General features: G+C 42.4%; 17 pseudogenes; all 17 read left to right on the top strand.

The window, feature by feature from the left end:
- Window positions 1-121: 121 nt before the first annotated feature.
- On the top strand, window positions 122-240 carry LOC114780647 (uncharacterized; annotated as a pseudogene).
- A 2272-nt stretch (window positions 241-2512) lies between these two features.
- Window positions 2513-2631, top strand: LOC114780661 (uncharacterized; annotated as a pseudogene).
- A 1629-nt stretch (window positions 2632-4260) lies between these two features.
- LOC114780652 (uncharacterized) lies at window positions 4261-4379 on the top strand (annotated as a pseudogene).
- A 793-nt stretch (window positions 4380-5172) lies between these two features.
- Window positions 5173-5291, top strand: LOC114780650 (uncharacterized; annotated as a pseudogene).
- A 2054-nt stretch (window positions 5292-7345) lies between these two features.
- LOC114780665 (uncharacterized) lies at window positions 7346-7464 on the top strand (annotated as a pseudogene).
- Window positions 7465-9017: 1553 nt separating this feature from the next.
- On the top strand, window positions 9018-9136 carry LOC114780660 (uncharacterized; annotated as a pseudogene).
- Window positions 9137-9296: 160 nt separating this feature from the next.
- Window positions 9297-9415, top strand: LOC114780668 (uncharacterized; annotated as a pseudogene).
- A 158-nt stretch (window positions 9416-9573) lies between these two features.
- Window positions 9574-9692, top strand: LOC114780664 (uncharacterized; annotated as a pseudogene).
- A 1352-nt stretch (window positions 9693-11044) lies between these two features.
- On the top strand, window positions 11045-11163 carry LOC114780667 (uncharacterized; annotated as a pseudogene).
- A 1352-nt stretch (window positions 11164-12515) lies between these two features.
- Window positions 12516-12634, top strand: LOC114780659 (uncharacterized; annotated as a pseudogene).
- Window positions 12635-12795: 161 nt separating this feature from the next.
- Window positions 12796-12914, top strand: LOC114780666 (uncharacterized; annotated as a pseudogene).
- A 1073-nt stretch (window positions 12915-13987) lies between these two features.
- On the top strand, window positions 13988-14106 carry LOC114780656 (uncharacterized; annotated as a pseudogene).
- Window positions 14107-14265: 159 nt separating this feature from the next.
- Window positions 14266-14384, top strand: LOC114780655 (uncharacterized; annotated as a pseudogene).
- Window positions 14385-14544: 160 nt separating this feature from the next.
- On the top strand, window positions 14545-14663 carry LOC114780646 (uncharacterized; annotated as a pseudogene).
- Window positions 14664-19401: 4738 nt separating this feature from the next.
- LOC114780654 (uncharacterized) lies at window positions 19402-19520 on the top strand (annotated as a pseudogene).
- Window positions 19521-19680: 160 nt separating this feature from the next.
- Window positions 19681-19799, top strand: LOC114780658 (uncharacterized; annotated as a pseudogene).
- A 1351-nt stretch (window positions 19800-21150) lies between these two features.
- Window positions 21151-21269, top strand: LOC114780653 (uncharacterized; annotated as a pseudogene).
- The last annotated feature ends 1346 nt before the right edge of the window (window positions 21270-22615 follow it).

The raw sequence follows: 22615 nt of genomic DNA, 5'->3' as shown, positions 1-22615 counted from the left end.
TGGCTTTGTTAGCTTTTTTGCCTTTTCTCCATCATAATTTGACAGTAAAGCGGGAGTTTTCACTCTTTGATATGTGTTCAAGCCCCGTTGGTTTAAAGTTCAAGATTTTCAAGCAGAGTTTGTGTACGGACAAACCAGCTGAAGAATGCCCAATCTTGTCTGATCTCAGAAGCTAAGAAGGCTTGGGCCTGGTTAGTACTTGGATGGGAGACTACCTGGGAATACCAGGTGCTGTAAGCTTGAACTATTGAAAAACTTTTAAAATGAAAGTATTTACATGGCTTTGTTAGCTTTTTTTGCCTTTTCTCCATCGTATTTTGACAGTAAAGCGGGAGTTTTCACACATTATAATGTTATCAAAGCCCTTTTGGTTTAAAGTTCAAGATTTTCAAGCAGAGTTTGTGTACAGACAAACCAGCTGAAGAATGCCCAATGTTGTCTGATCTCAGAAGCTAAGAAGGCTTGGGCCTGGTTAGTACTAGTACTTGGATGGGAGACTACCTGGGAATACCAGGTGCTGTAAGCTTTAACTATTGATAAACTTTTAAAATGAAAGTATTTACATGGCTTTGTTAGCTTTTTTGCCTTTTTTCCATCATATTTTGACAGTAAAGCGGGAGTTTTTACTCTTTGATATGTGTTTAAGCCCCTTTGGTTTAAAGTTCAAGATTTTCAAGCAGAGTTTGTGTACGGACAAACCAGCTGAAGAATGCCCAATCTTGTCTTATCTCAGAAGCTAAGAAGGCTTGGGCCTGGTTAGTACTGGATAGGAGACTACCTGGGAATACCAGGTGCTGTAAGCTTTAACTATTGAAAAACTTTTAAAATAAAAGGATTTACATGGCTTTGTTAGCTTTTTTGCCTTTTCTCCATCAAAATTTGACAGTAAAGCGGGAGTTTTCGCACTTAATAATGTTTTCAAAGCCCTTTTGTTTAAAGTCCAAGATTTTCAAGCAGGGTTTGCTTACAGACATGCCAGCTGAAGATTGCCCAATCTTGTCTGATCTCAGAAGCTAAGAAGGCCTGGGCCTGGTTAGTACTTGAATGGGAGACTACGTAGGAATGCCAGGTGCAGTAAGCTTTAACTATTGAAAACTTTTAAAATGAAAGTATTTACATCACTTTGTTAACTTTTTTTTAAAGTAAGTTAAGGGGTATTTTTTTTTTTTTGATATGTTTTCCCGCCTTTTTTCTTTTTTTTTTTTTTTTTTTTAACTTCTCTTCAGGTTTCTTTGTCTGTGTGTGCTCTACAACGATCATTCACAGGCTTGAAGCTGAATCGATTAGGTGGGGTTTTCCAGCCCTCGGCCTTCAGGTGCTACGCACCCTGATGTCAGTTTAATATCTGATATGTCATATTAAGCGGATTTTTAGAACAGGGAGTCGGCAATAGGGCCTGCTCCATCCACTCCATTCATCGACCCAGTATTGCATTGCCTCTAGAAGGTGTGCACTTTATTTGTTGTATTGCAAATAAAAGCTTACCACTCCAACTTTTTGCCTTTTCTCCATCATAATTTGACAGTAAAGCGGGAGTTTTAACTCTTTGATATGTGTTCAAGCCCTTTTGGTTTAAAGTTCAAGATTTTCAAGCAGAGTTTGTGTACGGACAAACCAGCTGAAGAATGCCCAATCTTGTCTTATCTCAGAAGCTAAGAAGGCTTGGGCCTGGTTAGTACTGGATAGGAGACTACCTGGGAATACCAGGTGCTGTAAGCTTTAACTATTGAAAAACTTTTAAAATAAAAGGATTTACATGGCTTTGTTAGCTTTTTTGCCTTTTCTCCATCAAAATTTGACAGTAAAGCAGGAGTTTTCGCACTTAATAATGTTTTCAAAGCCCTTTTGTTTAAAGTCCAAGATTTTCAAGCAGGGTTTGCTTACAGACATGCCAGCTGAAGATTGCCCAATCTTGTCTGATCTCAGAAGCTAAGAAGGCCTGGGCCTGGTTAGTACTTGAATGGGAGACTACGTAGGAATGCCAGGTGCAGTAAGCTTTAACTATTGAAAACTTTTAAAATGAAAGTATTTACATCACTTTGTTAACTTTTTTTTAAAGTAAGTTAAGGGGTATTTTTTTTCTTTGATATGTTTTCCCGCCTTTTTTCTTTTTTTTTTTTTTTTAACTTCTCTTCAGGTTTCTTTGTCTGTGTGTGCTCTACAACGATCATTCACAGGCTTGGAGCTGAATCGATTAGGTGGGGTTTTCCAGCCCTCGGCCTTCAGGTGCTACGCACCCTGATGTCAATTTAATATCTGATATGTCATATTAAGCGGATTTTTAGAACAGGGAGTCGGCAATAGGGCCTGCTCCATCCGCTCCATTCATCGACTAAGTATTGCATTGCCTCTAGAAGGTGTGCACTTTATTTGTTGTATTGCAAATAAAAGCTTACCACTCCAACTTTTTGCCTTTTCTCCATCATAATTTGACAGTAAAGCGGGAGTTTTAACTCTTTGATATGTGTTCAAGCCCTTTTGGTTTAAAGTTCAAGATTTTCAAGCAGAGTTTGTGTATGGACAAACCAGCTGAAGAATGCCCAATCTTGTCTGATCTCAGAAGCTAAGAAGGCTTGGGCCTGGTTAGTACTTGGATGGGAGACTACCTGGGAATACCAGGTGCTGTAAGCTTTAACTATTGAAAAACTTTTAAAATGAAAGTATTTACATGGCTTTGTTAGCTTTTTTTGCCTTTTCTCCATCGTATTTTGACAGTAAAGCGGGAGTTTTCACACATTATAATGTTATCAAAGCCCTTTTGGTTTAAAGTTCAAGATTTTCAAGCAGAGTTTGTGTACAGACAAACCAGCTGAAGAATGCCCAATGTTGTCTGATCTCAGAAGCTAAGAAGGCTTGGGCCTGGTTAGTACTTGGATGGGAGACAACCTGGGAATACCAGGTGCTGTAAGCTTTAACTATTGATAAACTTTTAAAATGAAAGTATTTACATGGCTTTGTTAGCTTTTTTGCCTTTTTTCCATCATATTTTGACAGTAAAGCGGGAGTTTTTACTCTTTGATATGTGTTTAAGCCCCTTTGGTTTAAAGTTCAAGATTTTCAAGCAGAGTTTGTGTACGGACAAACCAGCTGAAGAATGCCCAATCTTGTCTTATCTCAGAAGCTAAGAAGGCTTGGGCCTGGTTAGTACTGGATAGGAGACTACCTGGGAATACCAGGTGCTGTAAGCTTTAACTATTGAAAAACTTTTAAAATAAAGGATTTACATGGCTTTGTTAGCTTTTTTGCCTTTTCTCCATCAAAATTTGACAGTAAAGCAGGAGTTTTCGCACTTAATAATGTTTTCAAAGCCCTTTTGTTTAAAGTCCAAGATTTTCAAGCAGGGTTTGCTTACAGACATGCCAGCTGAAGATTGCCCAATCTTGTCTGATCTCAGAAGCTAAGAAGGCCTGGGCCTGGTTAGTACTTGAATGGGAGACTACGTAGGAATGCCAGGTGCAGTAAGCTTTAACTATTGAAAACTTTTAAAATGAAAGTATTTACATCACTTTGTTAACTTTTTTTTAAAGTAAGTTAAGGGGTATTTTTTTTCTTTGATATGTTTTCCCGCCTTTTTTCTTTTTTTTTTTTTTTTTTAACTTCTCTTCAGGTTTCTTTGTCTGTGTGTGCTCTACAACGATCATTCACAGGCTTGGAGCTGAATCGATTAGGTGGGGTTTTCCAGCCCTCGGCCTTCAGGTGCTACGCACCCTGATGTCAATTTAATATCTGATATGTCATATTAAGCGGATTTTTAGAACAGGGAGTCGGCAATAGGGCCTGCTCCATCCTCTCCATTCATCGACCCAGTATTGCATTGCCTCTAGAAGGTGTGCACTTTATTTGTTGTATTGCAAATAAAAGCTTACCACTCCAACTTTTTGCCTTTTCTCCATCATAATTTGACAGTAAAGCGGGAGTTTTCACTCTTTGATATGTGTTCAAGCCCTTTTGGTTTAAAGTTCAAGATTTTCAAGCAGAGTTTGTGTATGGACAAACCAGCTGAAGAATGCCCAATCTTGTCTGATCTCAGAATCTAAGAAGGCTTGGGCCTGGTTAGTACTTGGATGGGAGACTACCTGGGAATACCAGGTGCTGTAAGCTTTAACTATTGAAAAACTTTTAAAATAAAAGTATTTACATGGCTTTGTTAGCTTTTTTGCCTTTTCTCCATCATAATTTGACAGTAAAGCGGGAGTTTTCACTCTTTGATATGTGTTCAAGCCCCTTTGGTTTAAAGTTCAAGATTTTCAAGCAGAGTTTGTGTACGGACAAACCAGCTGAAGAATGCCCAATCTTGTCTGATCTCAGAAGCTAAGAAGGCTTGGGCCTGGTTAGTACTTGGATGGGAGACTACTTGGGAATACCAGGTGCTGTAAGCTTTAACTATTGTAAAACTTTTAAATAAAAGTATTTACATGGCTTTGTTAGCTTTTTTGCCTTTTCTCCATCATAATTTGACAGTAAAGCGGGAGTTTTCGCACTTTATAATGTTTTCAAAGCCCTTTTGTTTAAAGTCCAAGATTTTCAAGCAGAGTTTGCTTACAGACATGCCAGCTGAAGATTGCCCAATCTTGTCTGATCTCAGAAGCTAAGAAGGCCTGGGCCTGGTTAGTACTTGGATGGGAGACTACGTAGGAATGCCAGGTGCAGTAAGCTTTAACTATTGAAAACTTTTAAAATGAAAGTATTTACATCACTTTGTTAACTTTTTTTTAAAGTAAGTTAAGGGGTATTTTTTTTTCTTTGATATGTTTTCCCGCCTTTTTTCTTTTTTTTTTTTTTTTAACTTCTCTTCAGGTTTCTTTGTCTGTGTGTGCTCTACAACGATCATTCACAGGCTTGAAGCTGAATCGATTAGGTGGGGTTTTCCAGCCCTCGGCCTTCAGGTGCTACGCACCCTGATGTCAGTTTAATATCTGATATGTCATATTAAGCGGATTTTTAGAACAGGGAGTCGGCAATAGGGCCTGCTCCATCCACTCCATTCATCGACCCAGTATTGCATTGCCTCTAGAAGGTGTGCACTTTATTTGTTGTATTGCAAATAAAAGCTTACCACTCCAACTTTTTGCCTTTTCTCCATCATAATTTGACAGTAAAGCGGGAGTTTTAACTCTTTGATATGTGTTCAAGCCCTTTTGGTTTAAAGTTCAAGATTTTCAAGCAGAGTTTGTGTATGGACAAACCAGCTGAAGAATGCCCAATCTTGTCTGATCTCAGAAGCTAAGAAAGCTTGGGCCTGGTTAGTACTTGGATGGGAGACTACCTGGGAATACCAGGTGCTGTAAGCTTTAACTATTGAAAAACTTTTAAAATGAAAGTATTTACATGGCTTTGTTAGCTTTTTTTGCCTTTTCTGCATCATAATTTGACAGTAAAGCGGGAGTTTTCGCACATTATAATGTTATCAAAGCCCTTTTGGTTTAAAGTTCAAGATTTTCAAGCAGAGTTTGTGTACAGACAAACCAGCTGAAGAATGCCCAATGTTGTCTGATCTCAGAAGCTAAGAAGGCTTGGGCCTGGTTAGTACTTGGATGGGAGACTACCTGGGAATACCAGGTGCTGTAAGCTTTAACTATTGATAAACTTTTAAAATGAAAGTATTTACATGGCTTTGTTAGCTTTTTTGCCTTTTTTCCATCATAATTTGACAGTAAAGCGGGAGTTTTCACTCTTTGATATGTGTTTAAGCCCCTTTGGTTTAAAGTTCAAGATTTTCAAGCAGAGTTTGTGTACGGACAAACCAGCTGAAGAATGCCCAATCTTGTCTTATCTCAGAAGCTAAGAAGGCTTGGGCCTGGTTAGTACTTGGATGGGAGATTACCTGGGAATACCAGGTGCTGTAAGCTTTAACTATTGAAAAACTTTTAAAATAAAAGGATTTACATGGCTTTGTTAGCTTTTTTGCCTTTTCTCCATCATAATTTGACAGTAAAGCGGGAGTTTTCGCACTTTATAATGTTTTCAAAGCCCTTTTGTTTAAAGTCCAAGATTTTCAAGCAGAGTTTGCTTACAGACATGCCAGCTGAAGATTGCCCAATCTTGTCTGATCTCAGAAGCTATGAAGGCCTGGGCCTGGTTAGTACTTGGATTGGAGACTACGTAGGAATGCCAGGTGTAGTAAGCTTTAACTATTGAAAAACGTTTAAAAAGAAAGTATTTACATGGCTTTGTTAGCTTTTTTTGCCTTTTCTCCATCATAATTTGAAAGTAAAGCGGGAGTTTTCACTCTTTGATATGTGTTTAAGCCCCTTTGGTTTAAAGTTCAAGATTTTCAAGCAGAGTTTGTGTACGGACAAACCAGCTGAAGAATGCCCAATCTTGTCTTATCTAAGAAGGCTTGATCCTGGTTAGTACTTGGATGGGAGACTACCTGGGAATACCAGGTGCTGTAAGCTTTAACTATTGAAAAACTTTTAAAATGAAAGTATTTACATGGCTTTGTTAGCTTTTTTTGGCTTTTCTCCATCATATTTTGACAGTAAAGCGGGGGTTTTCGCACATTATAATGTTTTCAAAGCCCTTTTGGTTTAAAGTTCAAGATTTTCAAGCAGAGTTTGTGTACAGACAAACAGCTGAAGAATGCCCAATCTTGTCTGATCTCAGAAGCTAAGAAGGCTTGGGCCTGGTTAGTAGTTGGATGGGAGACTACCTGCGAATACCAGGTGCTGTAAGCTTTAACTATTGAAAAACTTTTAAAATAAAAGTATTTACATGGCTGTTGGAAAAATGTATATATGTTATCATGTAATTACTTCTTTTATTCATATCCTTTAAGCACGAATATGTATTAATCCTTGGAATATTACTGACAACTCTTAATCATTAACAAACCTCAAAGCAAAGGTTTTAAGTTTGCAGGACTGCATGACCGCGACCTGAGGACCAACAACAAGCAGACCATGATGAACCAGAGTCCAATCACCTGAAGAATCTACAGACGAAGATGAACGTGTCACCATGTCACCATGACTCGACCAAAAGATCAATGCATAAGACTACGTGTAATACACAATTATTAACTAATATGGTGTGATTTTATGTGAACCCTAATGAACCTACCAAATAAAAGAAGGAGATGCGATGAAGGACGCCAGAGCTTTTGGAAGCCTGTTGTAAGGCGTGACTTCCATTCGCTCTCCTTGCAAGTAAAACGGACTCAAATGCTTTGTGTCTTTCTTCTCTTTGTTTAGTAAATGTTATACTGACAGATAAACCTAACAATGGCTTTGTTAGCTTTTTTGCCTTTTCTCCATCATAATTTGACAGTAAAGCGGGAGTTTTCGCACTTTATAATGTTTTCAAAGCCCTTTTGTTTAAAGTCCAAGATTTTCAAGCAGAGTTTGCTTACAGACATGCCAGCTGAAGATTGCCCAATCTTGTCTGATCTCAGAAGCTAAGAAGGCCTGGGCCTGGTTAGTACTTGGATGGGAGACTACGTAGGAATGCCAGGTGCTGTAAGCTTTAACTATTGAAAAACTTTTAAAATGAAAGTATTTACATGGCTTTGTTAGCTTTTTTGCCTTTTCTCCATCAAAATTTGACAGTAAAGCGGGAGTTTTCGCACTTTATAATGTTTTCAAAGCCCTTTTGTTTAAAGTCCAAGATTTTCAAGCAGGGTTTGCTTACAGACATGCCAGCTGAAGATTGCCCAATCTTGTCTGATCTCAGAAGCTAAGAAGGCTTGGGCCTGGTTAGTACTTGGATGGGAGACTACGTAGGAATGCCAGGTGTAGTAAGCTTTAACTATTGAAAAACTTTTAAAATGAAAGTATTTACATGGCTTTGTTAGCTTTTTTGCCTTTTTTCCATCATAATTTGACAGTAAAGCGGAAGTTTTCACTCTTTGATATGTGTTTAAGCCCCTTTGGTTTAAAGTTCAAGATTTTCAAGCAGAGTTTGTGTACGGACAAACCAGCTGAAGAATGCCCAATCTTGTCTTATCTCAGAAACTAAGAAGGCTTGGGCCTGGTTAGTACTGGATGGGAGACTACCTGGGAATACCAGGTGCTGTAAGCTTTAACTATTGAAAAACTTTTAAAATAAAAGTATTTACATGGCTTTGTTAGCTTTTTTGCCTTTTCTCCATCATAATTTGACAGTAAAGCGGGAGTTTTCGCACTTTATAATGTTTTCAAAGCCCTTTTGTTTAAAGTCCAAGATTTTCAAGCAGAGTTTGCTTACAGACATGCCAGCTGAAGATTGCCCAATCTTGTCTGATCTCAGAAGCTAAGAAGGCCTGGGCCCTGTTAGTTCTTGGATGGGAGACTATGTAGGAATGCCAGGTGCAGTAAGCTTTAACTATTGAAAACTTTTAAAATGAAAGTATTTACATCACTATGTTAACTTTTTTTTAAAGTAAGTTAAGGGGTATTTTCTTTCTTTGATATGTTTTCCCGCCTTTTTTCTTTTTTTTTTTTTTTTTTAACTTCTCTTCAGGTTTCTTTGTCTGTGTGTGCTCTACAACGATCATTCACAGGCTTGGAGCTGAATCGATTAGGTGGGGTTTTCCAGCTTTCGGCCTTCAGGTGCTACGCACCCTGATGTCAGTTTAATATCTGATATGTCATATTAAGCGGATTTTTAGAACAGGGTGGTAGTAGCCTAGTGGGTAACACACTCGCCTATGAACCAGAAGACCCGGGTTCGAATCCCACTTACTACCATTGTGTCCCTGAGCAAGACACTTAACCCTAAGTTGCTCCAGGGAGACTGTCCCTGTAATACTGATTGTAAGTCGCTCTGGATAAGGGCGTCTGATAAATGCTGTAAATGTAAATGTAAATGTAGAACAGGGAGTCGGCAATAGGGCCTGCTCCATCCACTCCATTCATCGACCCAGTATTGCATTGCCTCTAGAAGGTGTGCACTTTATTTGTTGTATTGCAAATAAAAGCTTACCACTCCAACTTTTTGCCTTTTCTCCATCATAATTTGACAGTAAAGCGGGAGTTATCACTCTTTGATATGTGTTCAAGCCCTTTTGGTTTAAAGTTCAAGATTTTCAAGCAGAGTTTGTGTATGGACAAACCAGCTGAAGAATGCCCAATCTTGTCTGATCTCAGAAGCTAAGAAGGCTTGGGCCTGGTTAGTACTTGGATGGGAGACTACCTGGGAATACCAGGTGCTGTAAGCTTTAACTATTGAAAAACTTTTAAAATGAAAGTATTTACATGGCTTTGTTAGCTTTTTTTGCCTTTTCTGCATCATAATTTGACAGTAAAGCGGGAGTTTTCACTCTTTGATATGTGTTCAAGCCCCTTTGGTTTAAAGTTCAAGATTTTCAAGCAGAGTTTGTGTACGGACAAACCAGCTGAAGAATGCCCAATCTTGTCTGATCTCAGAAGCTAAGAAGGCTTGGGCCTGGTTAGTACTTGGATGGGAGACTACCTGGGAATACCAGGTGCTGTAAGCTTTAACTATTGAAAAACTTTTAAAATGAAAGTATTTACATGGCTTTGTTAACTTTTTTGCCTTTTTTCCATCATAATTTGACAGTAAAGCGGGAGTTTTCGCACTTTATAATGTTTCCAAGCCCTTTTGTTTAAAGTCCAAGATTTTCAAGCAGAGTTTGCTTACAGACATGCCAGCTGAAGATTGCCCAATCTTGTCTGATCTCAGAAGCTAAGAAGGCTTGGGCCTGGTTAGTACTTGGATGGGAGACTACGTAGGAATGCCAGGTGCTGTAAGCTTTAACTATTGATAAACTTTTAAAATGAAAGTATTTACATGGCTTTGTTAGCTTTTTTGCCTTTTTTCCATCATAATTTGACAGTAAAGCGGAAGTTTTCACTCTTTGATATGTGTTTAAGCCCCTTTGGTTTAAAGTTCAAGATTTTCAAGCAGAGTTTGTGTACGGACAAACCAGCTGAAGAATGCCCAATCTTGTCTTATCTCAGAAACTAAGAAGGCTTGGGCCTGGTTAGTACTGGATGGGAGACTACCTGGGAATACCAGGTGCTGTAAGCTTTAACTATTGAAAAACTTTTAAAATAAAAGTATTTACATGGCTTTGTTAGCTTTTTTGCCTTTTCTCCATCATAATTTGACAGTAAAGCGGGAGTTTTCGCACTTTATAATGTTTTCAAAGCCCTTTTGTTTAAAGTCCAAGATTTTCAAGCAGAGTTTGCTTACAGACATGCCAGCTGAAGATTGCCCAATCTTGTCTGATCTCAGAAGCTAAGAAAGCCTGGGCCCTGTTAGTTCTTGGATGGGAGACTATGTAGGAATGCCAGGTGCAGTAAGCTTTAACTATTGAAAACTTTTAAAATGAAAGTATTTACATCACTATGTTAACTTTTTTTTAAAGTAAGTTAAGGGGTATTTTCTTTCTTTGATATGTTTTCCCGCCTTTTTTCTTTTTTTTTTTTTTTTTTTAACTTCTCTTCAGGTTTCTTTGTCTGTGTGTGCTCTACAACGATCATTCACAGGCTTGGAGCTGAATCGATTAGGTTAGGTTTTCCAGCTTTCGGCCTTCAGGTGCTACGCACCCTGATGTCAGTTTAATATCTGATATGTCATATTAAGCGGATTTTTAGAACAGGGAGTCGGCAATAGGGCCTGCTCCATCCACTCCATTCATCGACCCAGTATTGCATTGCCTCTAGAAGGTGTGCACTTTATTTGTTGTATTGCAAATAAAAGCTTACCACTCCAACTTTTTGCCTTTTCTCCATCATAATTTGACAGTAAAGCGGGAGTTATCACTCTTTGATATGTGTTCAAGCCCCTTTGGTTTAAAGTTCAAGATTTTCAAGCAGAGTTTGTGTACGGACAAACCAGCTGAAGAATGCCCAATCTTGTCTGATCTCAGAAGCTAAGAAGGCTTGGGCCTGGTTATTACTTGGATGGGAGACTACCTGGGAATACCAGGTGCTGTAAGCTTTAACTATTGAAAAACTTTTCAAATGAAAGTATTTACATGGCTTTGTTAGCTTTTTTTGCCTTTTCTCCATCATAATTTGACAGTAAAGCGGGAGTTTTCACTCTTTGATATGTGTTCAAGCCCCTTTGGTTTAAAGTTCAAGATTTTCAAGCAGAGTTTGTGTACGGACAAACCAGCTGAAGAATGCCCAATCTTGTCTGATCTCAGAAGCTAAGAAGGCTTGGGCCTGGTTAGTACTTGGATGGGAGACTACCTGGGAATACCAGGTGCTGTAAGCTTTAACTATTGAAAAACTTTTAAAATGAAAGTATTTACATGGCTTTGTTAACTTTTTTGCCTTTTTTCCATCATAATTTGACAGTAAAGCGGGAGTTTTCACTCTTTGATATGTGTTTAAGCCCCTTTGGTTTAAAGTTCAAGATTTTCAAGCAGAGTTTGTGTACGGACGAACCAGCTGAAGAATGCCCAATGTTGTCTTATCTCAGAAGCTAAGAAGGCTTGGGCCTGGTTAGTACTTGGATGGGAGACTACCTGGGAATACCAGGTGCTGTAAGCTTTAACTATTGAAAAACTTTTAAAATGAAAGTATTTACATGGCTTTGTTAACTTTTTTGCCTTTTTTCCATCATAATTTGACAGTAAAGCGGGAGTTTTCACTCTTTGATATGTGTTTAAGCCCCTTTGGTTTAAAGTTTAAGATTTTCAAGCAGAGTTTGTGTACGGACAAACCAGCTGAAGAATGCCCAATCTTGTCTTATCTCAGAAGCTAAGAAGGCTTGGGCCTGGTTAGTACTTGGATGGGAGACTACCTGGGAATACCAGGTGCTGTAAGCTTTAACTATTGAAAAACTTTTAAAATAAAAGGATTTACATGGCTTTGTTAGCTTTTTTGCCTTTTCTCCATCATATTTTGACAGTAAAGCGGGAGTTTTCGCACTTTATAATGTTTTCAAAGCCCTTTTGTTTAAAGTCCAAGATTTTCAAGCAGAGCTTGCTTACAGACATGCCAGCTGAAGATTGCCCAATCTTGTCTGATCTCAGAAGCTAAGAAGGCCTGGGCCTGGTTAGTACTTGGATGGGAGACTACGTAGGAATGCCAGGTGCAGTAAGCTTTAACTATTGAAAACTTTTAAAATGAAAGTATTTACATCACTTTGTTAACTTTTTTTTAAAGTAAGTTAAAGGGTATTTTCTTTCTTTGATATGTTTTCCCGCCTTTTTTTCTTTTTTTTTTTTTTTTTAACTTCTCTTCAGGTTTCTTTGTCTGTGTGTGCTCTACAACGATCATTCACAGGCTTGGAGCTGAATCGATTAGGTGGGGTTTTCCAGCTTTCGGCCTTCAGGTGCTACGCACACTGATGTCAGTTTAATATCTGATATGTCATATTAAGCGGATTTTTAGAACAGGGAGTCGGCAATAGGGCCTGCTCCATCCGCTCCATTCATCGACCCAGTATTGCATTGCCTCTAGAAGGTGTGCACTTTATTTGTTGTATTGCAAATAAAAGCTTACCACTCCAACTTTTTGCCTTTTCTCCATCATAATTTGACAGTAAAGCGGGAGTTATCACTCTTTGATATGTGTTCAAGCCCTTTTTGGTTTAAAGTTCAAGATTTTCAAGCAGAGTTTGTGTATGGACAAACCAGCTGAAGAATGCCCAATCTTGTCTGATCTCAGAAGCTAAGAAGGCTTGGGCCTGGTTAGTACTTGGATGGGAGACTACCTGGGAATACCAGGTGCTGTAAGCTTTAACTATTGAAAAACTTTTAAAATGAAAGTATTTACATGGCTTTGTTAGGTTTTTTTTGCCTTTTCTCCATCATAATTTGACAGTAAAGCGGGAGTTTTCACTCTTTGATATGTGTTCAAGCCCCTTTGGTTTAAAGTTCAAGATTTTCAAGTAGAGTTTGTGTACGGACAAACCAGCTGAAGAATGCCCAATCTTGTCTGATCTCAGAAGCTAAGAAGGCTTGGGCCTGGTTAGTACTTGGATGGGAGACTACCTGGGAATACCAGGTGCTGTAAGCTTTAACTATTGAAAAACTTTTAAAATGAAAGTATTTACATGGCTTTGTTAACTTTTTTGCCTTTTTTCCATCATAATTTGACAGTAAAGCGGGAGTTTTCACTCTTTGATATGTGTTTAAGCCCCTTTGGTTTAAAGTTTAAGATTTTCAAGCAGAGTTTGTGTACGGACAAACCAGCTGAAGAATGCCCAATCTTGTCTTATCTCAGAAGCTAAGAAGGCTTGGGCCTGGTTAGTACTTGAATGGGAGACTACCTGGGAATACCAGGTGCTGTAAGCTTTAACTATTGAAAAACTTTTAAAATAAAAGTATTTACATGGCTTTGTTAGCTTTTTTGCCTTTTCTCCATCATAATTAGACAGTAAAGCGGGAGTTTTCGCACTTTATAATGTTTTCAAAGCCCTTTTGTTTAAAGTCCAAGATTTTCAAGCAGAGTTTGCTTACAGACATGCCAGCTGAAGATTGCCCAATCTTGTCTGATCTCAGAAGCTAAGAAGGCCTGGGCCCTGTTAGTTCTTGGATGGGAGACTATGTAGGAATGCCAGGTGCAGTAAGCTTTAACTATTGAAAACTTTTAAAATGAAAGTATTTACATCACTTTGTTAACTTTTTTTTAAAGTAAGTTAAGGGGTATTTTCTTTCTTTGATATGTTTTCCCGCCTTTTTTCTTTTTTTTTTTTTTTTTTAACTTCTCTTCAGGTTTCTTTGTCTGTGTGTGCTCTACAACGATCATTCACAGGCTTGGAGCTGAATCGATTAGGTTAGGTTTTCCAGCTTTCGGCCTTCAGGTGCTACGCACCCTGATGTCAGTTTAATATCTGATATGTCATATTAAGCGGATTTTTAGAACAGGGAGTCGGCAATAGGGCCTGCTCCCTCCGCTCCATTCATCGACCCAGTATTGCATTGCCTCTAGAAGGTGTGCACTTTATTTGTTGTATTGCAAATAAAAGCTTACCACTCCAACTTTTTGCCTTTTCTCCATCATAATTTGACAGTAAAGCGGGAGTTTTAACTCTTTGATATGTGTTCAAGCCCTTTTGGTTTAAAGTTCAAGATTTTCAAGCAGAGTTTGTGTATGGACAAACCAGCTGAAGAATGCCCAATCTTGTCTGATCTCAGAAGCTAAGAAGGCTTGGGCCTGGTTAGTACTTGGATGGGAGACTACCTGGGAATACCAGGTGCTGTAAGCTTTAACTATTGAAAAACTTTTAAAATGAAAGTATTTACATGGCTTTGTTAGCTTTTTTGCCTTTTCTGCATCATAATTTGACAGTAAAGCGGGAGTTTTCACTCTTTGATATGTGTTCAAGCCCTTTTGGTTTAAAGTTCAAGATTTTCAAGCAGAGTTTGTGTATGGACAAACCAGCTGAAGAATGCCCAATCTTGTCTGATCTCAGAAGCTAAGAAGGCTTGGGCCTGGTTAGTACTTGGATGGGAGACTACCTGGGAATACCAGGTGCTGTAAGCTTTAACTATTGAAAAACTTTTAAAATGAAAGTATTTACATGGCTTTGTTAGCTTTTTTTGCCTTTTCTGCATCATAATTTGACAGTAAAGCGGGAGTTTTCACTCTTTGATATGTGTTCAAGCCCCTTTGGTTTAAAGTTCAAGATTTTCAAGCAGAGTTTGTGTACGGACAAACCAGCTGAAGAATGCCTAATCTTGTCTGATCTCAGAAGCTAAGAAGGCTTGGGCCTGGTTAGTACTTGGATGGGAGACTACCTGGGAATACCAGGTGCTGTAAGCTTTAACTATTGAAAAACTTTTAAAATGAAAGTATTTACATGGCTTTGTTAACTTTTTTGCCTTTTTTCCATTATAATTTGACAGTAAAGCGGGGAGTTTTCACTCTTTGATATGTGTTTAAGCCCCTTTGGTTTAAAGTTCAAGATTTTCAAGCAGAGTTTGTGTACGGACGAACCAGCTGAAGAATGCCCAATGTTGTCTTATCTCAGAAGCTAAGAAGGCTTGGGCCTGGTTAGTACTTGGATGGGAGACTACCTGGGAATACCAGGTGCTGTAAGCTTTAACTATTGAAAAACTTTTAAAATGAAAGTATTTACATGGCTTTGTTAACTTTTTTGCCTTTTTTCCATCATAATTTGACAGTAAAGCGGGAGTTTTCACTCTTTGATATGTGTTTAAGCCCCTTTGGTTTAAAGTTTAAGATTTTCAAGCAGAGTTTGTGTACGGACAAACCAGCTGAAGAATGCCCAATCTTGTCTGATCTCAGAAGCTAAGAAGTGTCACGACTACGGACTTACGGGGGAAGGAAGCGCAGAGGTCTGACATGTTGGGAAGGGGTTTTTATTAACAAATAAACAATAAAGAAACACAAATAAAGACTGGCGCGGTGGCCGAAAACGATTTAACTTAAATAAGGAACTGAAACTAACCCGTAGGCGTGTGGCGATTGCCAGAACTCAAATTACGAACAGTGTTACCAACTAAAGTTCACGAAAATGCCAGCGACCCCGAACGGGCGGAAACTTCCGGCATTTATGGGGCGTCAGGATTGCATTCCGGTGTGGAGCCCAGCTGCAGGCAATCCTGACAGAGCCCCCCCTCCAAGGGCTACGTCCTCGGAGCCCCAACAGTACCATCAGTGGAGGCGGCGGGGCGGACGGCGGCAACCACAGGGCTCCTGCCCTACTGTATCCTCCCCTTGGAGGACCCGGTCCCTCGGGCTGGCTCCCCGGCGTGGTCAGGCGTGGCGGCCCCCGGTCCCTCGGGCTGGCTCCCCGGCGTGGTCAGGCGTGGCGGCCCCGGGTCCCTCGGGCTGGCTCCCCGGCGTGGTCAGGCGTGGCGGCCCCGGTCCCTCGGGCTGGCTCCCCGGCGTGGTCAGGCGTGGCGGCCCCGGTGCCTCGGGCTGGCTCCCCGGCGTGGTCAGGCGTGGCGGCCCCGGTTGCCTCGGGCTGGCTCCCCGGCGTGGTCCGCTTGGCGGCCCCGGACCCTCGGCTGGCTCCCCGGCGTGGTCCCGCTTGGCGGCCCCGGACCCTCGGCCTGGCTCCCCGGCGTGGTCCCGCTTGGCGGCCCCGGACCCTCGGCCTGGCTCCCCGGCGTGGTCCCGCTTGGCGGCCCCGGACCCTCGGCCTGGCTCCCCGGCGTGGTCCCGCATGGCGGCCCCGGACCCTCGGCCTGGCTCCCCGGCGTGGTCCCGCATGGCGGCCCCGGACCCTCGGCCTGGCTCCCCGGCGTGGTCCCGCATGGCGGCCCCCGGGACCCTCGGCCTGGCTCCCCGGCGTGGTCCCGCATGGCGGCCCCGGACTCCCGTACCTGCACACAATAATCAGGGCCGATCCATCTGGGTACGTGTGGGCCCTGTCTCCACATGTCCCCTCTGACACGTCTTGTGTAACCCACTGCACCGCGCAGGGAGATTGTCCCAGAGCCTCCGGCGACTGTCCAGGCACCCCAGGCTGGTGCCTTCTGGGACTATGCAGCCCCCTCTCGCTTGCACGGCCCTGGTGCCAAGGGGGGGGGCATTGCCAGACCATCCGGCTAGCCCCTTCTGCGGTCCGTTGGGACAAGCAGGCCCTCTTCCTGCCAGTCCCAGCTGGGTCCTCATGCCTACCCGGGGGCTCTATGGCGCTCCACCCCTCTGGAGGCAGACGCAGGCCCATGCCTGGCCCGCCCTCCTCACTGGCTACCGGAGGACCCAGCCTCCATCGCTTCCCCACCTCCCCTCCCCTCAGGAGGAGTCCCCAACCCGAACTGCACCCCCCCAAAAAATTCTTTGGGGGAGCACCCCCCCCGGCTGGACTTCGGGGTACCTTGGGGCTTGTCCACCTCGCCTTGGACCAGCACATTCGGGTCAGGAACCTCCTCCCTGGGGTTCGGCTCCGCGGCTGGGTCGCCATCTGGTGGACACAAAGAGGGGAAGTGGGGGCGACATACGGACACATATGCCACGCACACACACACAGACAGAGACAGACAGAAGAGAGGGTCGTCTGGTTCCCTCTCTGAGCTCTCCGGGACCTCCTCAGGGGGCACAGCCAGAATCTCGGGAGGCGCGACCTTCTCGTCGCCCGCCAGTGCTTGGTCTTCTTGCCCCGGATCCTGACTGGCGCTGGATGTGGTGGAGGGGCAGAGTTCGATCCCTGGCTCAGGCTCTGGCCGATCAAACTCCGCCCTCAGTCTCTGCTGGAAGTCCCGAAAACTCCTGTCGGTCTCTCCCTGCTGCCAGGCAGCGTCGCTGGAGATGGTGGTGGGCGTGTGGCGTGGGGGGTGGTGGACGTCTTCTCCAGCATGCGGGGGCGCTGGTGATGCGCTGCCGTTCAGCTGGGGAACGTCCGAGCAGAGGGAAGGCGGGTCGGCGACTGGAACTGGGAGGGCATCTTCCCTGTGAGGCAGTTCCGACAGTGCAGTTGCTGGTTGGCGACCTCCTGTCGCCCTGTTCCACCAGCTTACGCCCGCATCGCTGTCCTCCTCCTCACTGTTGTCGCACCTCTGGGACTGACGTGGGTTTCCACGGACCTCGCAACGGACGGGCACGATGGGCGGAGCCATCCCGGCACCGACTGCCCAATCGGCGTCATCCTCGTGTTGGTCCGTGTCGACCCTCATACCCTCGGAAGTCACGTGGATCTTCACGGATGTCGCGACAATCTCGGACGCGCGCGCTGGGTGGAGCCATCCCGGCCCCGACTGCCCAACGAAAATCCACGTCATTGTCGCTTTCGTCATCTGTGTCCTCCCACCTGTGACTCCGAGGGTCGTCCACCCTGCGGACATCCTGGACCCAGGGTGCGATCAACTCCCAGGGACAGTACTCTGGCCATTCGGGCTGGAGGCTGCCCATCCCCTCGCTGGAGGGACGCCGCCGTTGTTGTCGCTTCTCACCCCCCTGGAAGTGACGTGGGTCCCCACGGACCTTGCGACGATCGCAGACTGGTGCGATGGGCGGAGCCCAACTCTCGTCTCCCGTGCTCTCGTCGTCGTCCGTGTCGTCCCAGTCCACGGGGAGCCTTGCCAGCAGAGCGCAGAGTTCTTGGCTCGACATGGCGAAGATCGTGGGGGTCGCATCTTCTGCGCTCGCTGCCCACGTCACTTCCTCGCTGCTGCCGACGCCAACGTCCTCGCTCCGCCCACTCACCCGCCGACGTTGTCGCTTCCGGGTTTCGCGGAGTTTCCCGGGGGTGACGTCATCACGCGGCGCCGCGTACCACGGCTTCTCGGGGAGAAAACGCTCCACCAGAACGGGCGGCGCGTCTCTCCCCTGCCGTCCGCGTTCGCCGCGCCGGGCTGCGTCCTTCGCGGCGTTTCTTCTCCTCTGTTTTTTACCTCTGCGCTTTTGGGGGGGTCGCTGGCATTCTGTCACGACTACGGACTTACGGGGGAAGGAAGCGCAGAGGTCTGACATGTTGGGAAGGGGGTTTTATTAATAAACAAACACTAAACACAAATAAAGACTGGCGCGGTGGCCGAAAACGATTTAACTTAAATAAGGAACTGAAACTAACCCGTAGGCGTGTGGCGATTGCCAGAACTCAAATTACGAACAGTGTTACCAACTAAAGTTCACGAAAATGCCAGCGACCCCGAACGGGCGGAAACTTCCGGCATTTATGGGGCGTCAGGATTGCATTCCGGTGTGGAGCCCAGCTGCAGGCAATCCTGACAAGAAGGCTTGGGCCTGGTTAGTACTTGGATGGGAGACTACCTGGGAATACCAGGTGCTGTAAGCTTTAACTATTGAAAAACTTTTAAAATAAAAGGATTTACATGGCTTTGTTAGCTTTTTTGCCTTTTCTCCATCATATTTTGACAGTAAAGCGGGAGTTTTCGCACTTTATAATGTTTTCAAAGCCCTTTTGTTTAAAGTCCAAGATTTTCAAGCAGAGCTTGCTTACAGACATGCCAGCTGAAGATTGCCCAATCTTGTCTGATCTCAGAAGCTAAGAAGGCCTGGGCCTGGTTAGTACTTGGATGGGAGACTACGTAGGAATGCCAGGTGCAGTAAGCTTTAACTATTGAAAACTTTTAAAATGAAAGTATTTACATCACTTTGTTAACTTTTTTTTAAAGTAAGTTAATGGGTATTTTCTTTCTTTGATATGTTTTCCCGCCTTTTTTCTTTTTTTTTTTTTTTTTTAACTTCTCTTCAGGTTTCTTTGTCTGTGTGTGCTCTACAACGATCATTCACAGGCTTGGAGCTGAATCGATTAGGTGGGGTTTTCCAGCTTTCGGCCTTCAGGTGCTACGCACACTGATGTCAGTTTAATATCTGATATGTCATATTAAGCGGATTTTTAGAACAGGGAGTCGGCAATAGGGCCTGCTCCATCCGCTCCATTCATCGACCCAGTATTGCATTGCCTCTAGAAGGTGTGCACTTTATTTGTTGTATTGCAAATAAAAGCTTACCACTCCAACTTTTTGCCTTTTCTCCATCATAATTTGACAGTAAAGCGGGAGTTATCACTCTTTGATATGTGTTCAAGCCCTTTTGGTTTAAAGTTCAAGATTTTCAAGGAGAGTTTGTGTATGGACAAACCAGCTGAAGAATGCCCAATCTTGTCTGATCTCAGAAGCTAAGAAGGCTTGGGCCTGGTTAGTACTTGGATGGGAGACTACCTGGGAATACCAGGTGCTGTAAGCTTTAACTATTGAAAAACTTTTAAAATGAAAGTATTTACATGGCTTTGTTAGGTTTTTTTGCCTTTTCTCCATCATAATTTGACAGTAAAGCGGGAGTTTTCACTCTTTGATATGTGTTCAAGCCCCTTTGGTTTAAAGTTCAAGATTTTCAAGCAGAGTTTGTGTACGGACAAACCAGCTGAAGAATGCCCAATCTTGTCTGATCTCAGAAGCTAAGAAGGCTTGGGCCTGGTTAGTACTTGGATGGGAGACTACCTGGGAATACCAGGTGCTGTAAGCTTTAACTATTGAAAAACTTTTAAAATGAAAGTATTTACATGGCTTTGTTAACTTTTTTGCCTTTTTTCCAACATAATTTGACAGTAAAGCGGGAGTTTTCACTCTTTGATATGTGTTTAAGCCCCTTTGGTTTAAAGTTCAAGATTTTCAAGCAGAGTTTGTGTACGGACAAACCAGCTGAAGAATGCCCAATCTTGTCTTATCTCAGAAGCTAAGAAGGCTTGGGCCTGGTTAGTACTTGGATGGGAGACTACCTGGGAATACCAGGTGCTGTAAGCTTTAACTATTGAAAAACTTTTAAAATGAAAGTATTTACATGGCTTTGTTAACTTTTTTGCCTTTTTTTCCATCATAATTTGACAGTAAAGCGGGAGTTTTCACTCTTTGATATGTGTTAAGCCCCTTTGGTTTAAAGTTTAAGATTTTCAAGCAGAGTTTGTGTACGGACAAACCAGCTGAAGAATGCCCAATGTTGTCTGATCTCAGAAGCTAAGAAGGCTTGGGCCTGGTTAGTACTTGGATGGGAGACTACCTGGGAATACCAGGTGCTGTAAGCTTTAACTATTGAAAAACTTTAAAATAAAAGTATTTACATGGCTTTGTTAGCTTTTTTTGCCTTTTCTCCATCATATTTTGACAGTAAAGCGGGAGTTTTCGCACTTTATAATGTTTTCAAAGCCCTTTTGTTAAGTCCAAGATTTTCAAGCAGAGCTTGCTTACAGACATGCCAGCTGAAGATTGCCCAATCTTGTCTGATCTCAGAAGCTAAGAAGGCCTGGGCCTGGTTAGTACTTGGATGGGAGACTACGTAGGAATGCCAGGTGCAGTAAGCTTTAACTATTGAAAACTTTTAAAATGAAAGTATTTACATCACTTTGTTAACTTTTTTTTTAAAGTAAGTTAATGGGTATTTTCTTTCTTTGATATGTTTTCCCGCCTTTTTTCTTTTTTTTTTTTTTTTTTAACTTCTCTTCAGGTTTCTTTGTCTGTGTGTGCTCTACAACGATCATTCACAGGCTTGGAGCTGAATCGATTTGGTGGGGTTTTCCAACTTTCGGCCTTCAGGTGCTACGCACACTGATGTCAGTTTAATATCTGATATGTCATATTAAGCGGATTTTTAGAACAGGGAGTCCGGCAATAGGGCCTGCTCCATCCGCTCCATTCATCGACCCAGTATTGCATTGCCTCTAGAAGGTGTGCACTTTATTTGTTGTATTGCAAATAAAAGCTTACCACTCCAACTTTTTGCCTTTTCTCCATCATAATTTGACAGTAAAGCGGGAGTTATCACCCTTTGATATGTGTTCAAGCCCTTTTGGTTTAAAGTTCAAGATTTTCAAGCAGAGTTTGTGTATGGACAAACCAGCTGAAGAATGCCCAATCTTGTCTGATCTCAGAAGCTAAGAAGGCTTGGGCCTGGTTAGTACTTGGATGGGAGACTACCTGGGAATACCAGGTGCTGTAAGCTTTAACTATTGAAAACTTTTAAAATGAAAGTATTTACATGGCTTTGTTAGCTTTTTTTACCTTTTCTGCATCATAATTTGACAGTAAAGCGGGAGTTTTCACTCTTTGATATGTGTTCAAGCCCCTTTGGTTTAAAGTTCAAAGATTTTCAAGCAGAGTTTGTTGTACGGACAAACCAGCTGAAGAATGCCCAATCTTGTCTTGATCTCAGAAGCTAAGAAGGCTTGGGCCTGGTTAGTACTTGGATGGGAGACTACCTGGGAAATACCAGGTGCTGTTCAGCTTAACTATTGAAAAACTTTTAAAATGAAAGTATTTACATGGCTTTGTTAGCTTTTTTTGCCTTTTTTCCATCATAATTTGACAGTAAAGCGGGAGTTTTCACTCTTTGATATGTGTTTAAGCCCCTTTGGTTTTAAAGTTCAAGATTTTCAAGCAGAGTTTGTGTACGGACAAACCAGCTGAAGAATGCCCAATGTTGTCTTATCTCAGAAGCTAAGAAGGCTTGGGCCTGGTTAGTACTTGGATGGGAGACTACCTGGGAATACCAGGTGCTGTAAGCTTTAACTATTGAAAAACTTTTAAAATGAAAGTATTTACATGGCTTTGTTAACTTTTTTGCCTTTTTTTTCATCATTAATTTGACAGTTAAAGCGGGAGTTTTCACTCTTTGATATGTGTTTAAGCCCCTTTGGTTTAAAGTTTAAGATTTTCAAGCAGAGTTTGTGTACGGACAAACCAGCTGAAGAATGCCCAATCTTGTCTTATCTCAGAAGCTAAGAAGGCTTGGCCTGGTTAGTACTTGGATGGGAGACTACCTGGGAATACCAGGTGCTGTAAGCTTTAACTATTGAAAAACTTTTAAAATAAAAGTATTTACATGGCTTTGTTAGCTTTTTTGCCTTTTCTCCATCATATTTTGACAGTAAAGCGGGAGTTTTCGCACTTTTATAATGTTTTCAACAGCCCTTTTGTTTAAAAGTCCAAGATTTTTCAAGCAGAGCTTGCTTACAGACATGCCAGCTGAAGAATGCCCAATCTTGTCTTATCTCAGAAGCTAAGAAGGCCTGGGCCTGGTTAGTACTTGGATGGGAGACTACGTAGGAATGCCAGGTGCAGGTAAGCATTTAAACTATTGAAAACTTTTAAAATGAAAGTATTACATCACTTGTTAACTTTTTTTTTAAAGTAAGGTTAATGGGTATTTTCTTTCTTTGATATGTTTTTCCCGCCTTTTTTCTTTTTTTTTTTTTTTTTTTTGTTTTTAACTTCTCTTCAGGTTTCTTTGTCTGTGTGCCTCTACAACGATCATTCACAGGCTTGGAGCTGAATCGATTAGGTGGGGTT

This window comes from Denticeps clupeoides, unplaced genomic scaffold (genome assembly GCF_900700375.1).
Source record: "Denticeps clupeoides unplaced genomic scaffold, fDenClu1.1, whole genome shotgun sequence".
NCBI lineage: Eukaryota > Metazoa > Chordata > Actinopteri > Clupeiformes > Denticipitidae > Denticeps > Denticeps clupeoides.
The sequence above is the reverse complement of the archived record's forward strand: the minus strand, read 5'-3'. Positions and strand labels throughout refer to the sequence as shown.